This window comes from Cnephaeus nilssonii (assembly GCF_951640355.1).
Source record: "Cnephaeus nilssonii genome assembly, chromosome: 20".
In the NCBI taxonomy this organism is placed as follows: Eukaryota; Metazoa; Chordata; class Mammalia; order Chiroptera; family Vespertilionidae; genus Cnephaeus; species Cnephaeus nilssonii.
Window position 1 is genome coordinate 29,029,791 of NC_137091.1, and position 6,216 is coordinate 29,036,006.

Below are 6,216 nucleotides of genomic sequence, written 5' to 3' on the forward strand. Positions count from 1 at the left end.
GCCCAAATAAAAAAGAGCCCCTGAAAGTTGAGGCCAAATATAAGTTGGCAATTACCAGACTGCCTTTTAGTGTTGTGGGGTGCTGGGACATTTTGATTTGGCTTTCATTGTTCTTCTAATTATTATATTTTGTGAGGAATTTCATTCAGATCCTTGATTGCAGCACTAAGTTCTGTGACCTGAAATGAAACTATTTGCTTAAATTTGTGTTATTTGGGGTAATTGACTAGAAAAGGAAACTAGAAACCAGAGAAACATAGTTTATGACAAGCACTTTATTATCTTTATCAGAAAGATACAATAACATCTCTATAAGAACAGAGGTCGCCCTAGCCGATTTGGCTCAGTGGCTAGAGTGTCAGCCTGCAGACAAAAGGGTCCCGAGTTCAATCCTGGTCAAGGGCACGTACCTTGGTTGCAGGCTCCTCCCCAGCCTGGGCCCTGGTCTGGACTCGTGCAGAAGCCAACCAATCGATGTGTTTCTCTCACATAGACGTTTCTCTCTGTCTTTCCCTCTCTAATCCACTGTCTCTAAAAGATCAATGGCAAAAATATCCTGGGGTGAGGATTAACAACAACAACAAACAAACAAACAAAAAAAAAAACCAAATAAATAAAGAGATCTATGGGTGTATAGATTTAGATAGACTAGCCTTAAAGCCTCTTTCACTATGCTGTCCTATCCTGTTTAACTCCTAAATTAAATAAATAAAGAAAGAAAGAAGAACACAGGTCACCTTTTCCCCCTTTTGGGCCCAAGGTGATGCCTCTGCCGTGTGGTTTTGCCAGGCCAGCAGACAAGCCCAGTCACAAGGGGCACCTTTAGAAATTCAGTGTTGGGAGGAGGATGGAGCTACCTGCCATGCCCATCACACCTGGAAACTGGATAAGAATTTGCCTCTGAGCCAATGAGCTGCCCCAAATGGGACACTGGCCGTCAGATGCTAAAGCCACTGGGATTCTTTTATTTTAACCTCAGAAGAATCTTAGGTTAGAAACGAGACATTTCGAGAGGAAGAATCCAAGGCTCGGGTTAATGATCTTACCCAAGCTGGATGACCTTCCCTACCCCGCTGGTCAGTGCTGGAATCGGTCCGGATTCTCTTGAATGTAGACCCTTAGACAAGGACTTGAGGGCAGGTGGTTTCTTTGGGAGGTGGTCTCTTTGGGGAGGTGGTCCCCAGGAAGCCCAAGTGAGACAAGGAAGGAGGAAAAGCTGATCAGAAGGTGCTTTAGCCCGGCCAGTGTCGCTCATTGGTTGAGTGTAGACCTATGAATCGGGAGGTTTCGGTTTGATTCCCAGTCAGGGCACATGCCTGGGTTGTGGGCTCAGTCCCCAGTAAGGATGTGCAGCCGATCAATGATTCTCTCTCTTCATTTATGTTTCTCTCTTTCTCATTTTTCCTTCCTCTCTGAAATCAATAAAAATATTTTTTTAAAAAAAAAAGAAAAGGAAAGAAAAAGAAGGTGCTTTATCTATTGCCAAGTAGTAAGTCATTGTGGTTTTAAGTAGTGGCTTAAAACCATAATAATAAATTATTTTTGCAGACACATCTGAGGGTTGACTGGGTCAGCTAAGCAACTCTCACTGGGGACTCACGTCCACCCAGCTGGTGGCTCCTGAAGGCTCGCTGCACGATGGGTCCTGTGGGGGGACTGAAACCGCTGGGCTCAGCATCCCTCTCTCTCTCACTCACTTTCACTCTCTCCCCTTCCCTCCCCTTGGGTCTCTCTCACATGGTAGCTTTACCCAAATTTCTTATGCTTCTGCTCTGCTCCCAGAGCGAGGGTCCCAAGTGTGATTAGCAGCCGCCCCATGGCCTGGGACGTCACGGAGTGTCCCTTTGCTGCATTCCGCTCCTTGAGGCCATCATCACAAAGGCCCCCCAAATTCAGGATGGGGGACACAGATGGCATCTCTTGCTGGGGGAGTGTCAGCACATTGGAGCAGCAGGTGTGTTCCTGTGTCATCTGCCAGAGGAAGGAGAGAGGACGCGTTTACTGGCCTCTGCCCTTGGGCAGGGCTCTCTCTCGGAAGCCTGGATGCCCTCTCCTCTAGGGGAGGGGAGGGGAGAGAGGTTGAGGGGAAAGGGTAGGAGGGAGACGCTCTTGTCAGGAGGCATCAGGAGGGCTGTGCCTTCATCTGGGCCTGGATGATGCTGGCCAGGAGCAGAGACTTCCCTGGTCAATTCCTCCAGGGAACGCACCACAGCTGCCCCCGTTACAAACTACACCTGGGCTTGGTGGGCGGAGAGGACACAGCTGTTCAGTGTCTGAGAGGCCTTGGGGCAGCAAGAAGCACGGTGTGTGAGAGGAGGGCGCTGTCGGGGTAGCTGAGCCTGCCCTGTGCCCCCACTGTGGCTGTGGCTGGCAACAGAGGACAGCGGGCCTGTGTCAGACACAAGTCTGCCAGCTCAGACCCCTCTCTGTCGACTACTGGAAAGTGACCACCATTTAAAGTCCCCACGTCCCTCTAAGATGCAAATATGTGAGCTGAAGGGTTAACCAGGGGAGTCCTTAACTTTCACTCCACCATCAGCTGAGATTGCTGTCCCCTAACTCAGAGATGGCAGAGAGGCAGCAGGTACCAGACAGGTGAGTCTGCATGGGGCTTGGGTCTGCAGAGAGGACCCAAACCCATCTGGTCAGAGCCCCCACGGACAAGGTCCTCAACACACACCGGCTGAGGCCGGGCCATTGTCTCAAGGACCTGTCCACATTCTTGAATTAAGACCAGCTCACATACCACCTTCTCCATGGAGCTTGCTGGCTTTATATTCAAGAAGGTGACACATTCGCTGGGCGTCTGCTCTGTGCCAGGCAGGCGCAGCTGCAGATGCTGGGGATATGGTGGTGAACACGGCCGAAGGGGCCTGCCCGAGGCCCACTCCTCGCGGGGAGAACAGAACCACAGGCAGGGCAGGTAGGGACAGGTGGTACGAACGGACTAAAACTCATCCAACTGTTCACTTTAGGTGAATACATGTTATGTATGGGAATTGCATCTCAACAAAGCTTTACCTTTTTTTCCTGTGAGGGGAGTGTGCATGGCAGGTGAGAGGAACCAAGGGCACTGGGCCTGAGAGGAAGTGGTGAGAAACGAGAGCTGGGAACAGCACTCAGAGGAGGACCCGACCCCCTTCTTCCAAGGGAGGTGTCCTCTGCCCTTTCCTTCGTAGAGGGGAGGGGAGGGGCCGGGATAGAAGCCGGGAGACACTCTTGTCAGGAGGCCTCTGCCTTCATCTGCGCTGGATGATGCTGGCCAGGGGCAGAGACTTCCCTGGGCAATTCCTCCGGGGAACGCACCCAGCTGCCCCAGTTACAAACTACCCCTGGACTTGGCGGCTCAAAACAACAATTTAACTAGGTGGGCGGGACCCAGCTAGGAGATCCTACTGCTCCAGCCAGAGGCTCTGAGGTACAGCTCCACTCAAATGTCTGCTTTGGGGGAAGGCTGCCTCAGCAGGGACCACTGGACACCCGGCCTTTCCCACATGGCGGTCTCAGAGAGGTCTGAGGAGTTCTCAGCTGGCAGCTCAGGGCAACCGAGAGAGAGAATGTTCCAGGAGACAGGAAGTCAAAGCTGCCTAAGTCCCTTTTCTAAAAGTTAAATAAGGAAAATGTACTCTGTGTGTGTTCAGGAATCTTAACAAAGAGCCAAGTCATTATTCACTGCAAAATGAAAGGCCCATCAATGGGTGAATAGATGAGCAAAATGTGGTCCATCCGTACAGTGGGATATTACTCAGCCACAAACAGGAACGAAGCGCTGACACAGGCTACAACATGGATGAGCCTTATGCTGCATCAAAGAAGCCAGACACATAGGACCACATATGGTATACTTCCATTCACACACAATGGTCAGAACAGGCAAATTTATAGAAACACAAAGTAGATTAGCGGTTCCTTAGGGCTGGGGTAGGGATAGGAAGGGGTGAGGAGCAATAGCTAAAGGGTAGGGTTTTCTCTTCGTGATGATGAAAATGTCCTAAACTTGACTGTGGTTGTGGTTGCACATGTCTGTGATTATACAAAAAAATCATGGAACTGTGCCCTAGCCAGTTTGGCTCAGTGGATAGAGCGTCGGCCTGCGGACCGAAGGGTCCCAGGTTCGATTCCGGTCAAGGGCATGTACCTTGGTTTCGGGCACATCCTCAGTGCAGGAGGCAGCTGATGGATGTTTCTCTCTCATCGATGTTTCTAACTCTCTATCCCTCTCCCTTCCTCTCTGTAAAAAATCAATAAAATATATTTTTTTAAAAATCATGGAACTGTACACTTTAAATGGGTGAATTGTATGTTATGTGAGTTATAGCTCAATAAAGCTGTTTAAAATATTACAGCAATAATTCACCGCATTCTCTGAGTTCTATGTGTTGATCTCCAAAATAGCTACAGGCCGAGAGCCAGGATCTCCCTACTTGGGTTCTAAAGTTGGGGACACCCTAGCCAGTTTGGTTCAGTGGATAGAGCATCGGCCTGCGGACCAAAGGGTCCCAGGTTCGATTCCGGTCAAAAGCATGTACTTTGGTTGCAGGCTCCTCCCTGGCCAGTGCCCTGGTCAGGGCGCATGCAGGAGGCAACCAATCTGTGTTTCACATCGATATTTCTCTCTGTCTTTCCCTCTCTCTTCCACTCTCTCTAAAAATCAATAGAAAAATATCCTCAGGTGAGGATTAAAAAGAAAACACCCAACATTAAAATTGGGGACAAAAGGGTGAGAATAAAGGCAGCATTCATTTTGGGCCTACTGTTGGGAGCAATTCTGTGTGTGCAGACCTCAGGGAGTCCTCCAGGGGCGCTCTAGATCAGTGGTCCTCAAAAGGCGGTTCCAGAAATGGCCACTTAAGCATCATAGGGAACTTGGTAGACATGCAGTTTCGCAGGCCCTACCCTGCTGAATCATCCCCTAGCAATGTGTGTTTTCACAAGCTCTCCTGGGGAGTCTCAGGCATGCTCCACAGAGAACCACTGCTCACTAGGGGGTTCTGTCTCCCTCCTCCATCCACAGGCGTTCCTGGGCTAGGAGTCTCTGCCAAACTGCTAACAGCTGTGCCGGGTTTGCACTGGCCAAAACCTGAACCACAGGCTTCTCTCCGGCGAAGCACAGCCCAGTCCAGGGGGAGCTGAAACTTTCAGCCTGAAAAGGCTGGAGAAGGTCTTGGAGCAAATCTCTGCAGGGGCCAAACACCTGCTGCTTCCCAGAGAGAGGGAAGTGTGTTTGTGGACTTCCTGTTGACAGGGCAGGAAGCCCTTATGCATGACCCAGCCCTTTGAATGGTCTCCAGCATCCGCCGGTGTGGCAACTTCGTGCTCTGCTCAATGTGATCATTTCACCAGGCAAGCCACAATAGTGATTCATCCTCCCTGGAAGTCACAGCCCCACCCTTTCAATCCTCTAAAGGTGCTAAAAACATGTCATTCGTATACGCAGTTCTGAACTTCTAAGTGCACCAAAGCTGTGGGCCATTTTGGTTCCGGAATGAGATGAAGAGACCTGGATTCCAATCCAAAGTTTATAACTAACTAGTGGCCTGGTGCATGAAATTCGTGCATGGGGGGGGTCCCCCTCAGCCTGGCCTGCACCCTCTCCAATCTGGGACCCCTCAGGGGATGTCTGACTGCCGGTTTAGGCACGATCCCTGTGGGATCAGGCCTAAACCGGCAGTTGGACATCCCTCTCACAATCCGGGACCGCTGGCTCCTAACCGCTCACCTGCCTGCCTGCCGGCCTGCTTGCCCCCAACTGCCCCCCTACTGGCATACTCACCCCCAAATGCTCTCCCCCCCCCCCCCCCCCCCCCCCCGCCGCTGGCCTGATCACCCTAACCGCCTCTGCCTCATCCCCGCCACCATGGCTTTGTCTGGAAGGACGTCCAGAAGGTCTCCCAGTCTAATTAGCATATTACCCTTTTATTAGTATAGATAGCCTCGACCAAGGCTTCACTCAGTGTCTCTTCTATTTTCAGAATGGGGACCAGATCACATTTCTGTGATGTGGAAAGAGCATGGGCTGTGGGTCAGGAACTTGGATTTTAGTCTTGCTTCTGCTGCATGCTACCTGGGCAAGGCACCTCATATCTTAAATATGTTTCTTAAGCCGTGGAATGAGATGGTTAGAGATGATTGGTGGCCCTCAGAGTATAACCTGCACAACCTTTGTCTCCTAAGCAGCTACCTAAAGGAGTTCTGGTCAGGAAAGATTTGGGGGAC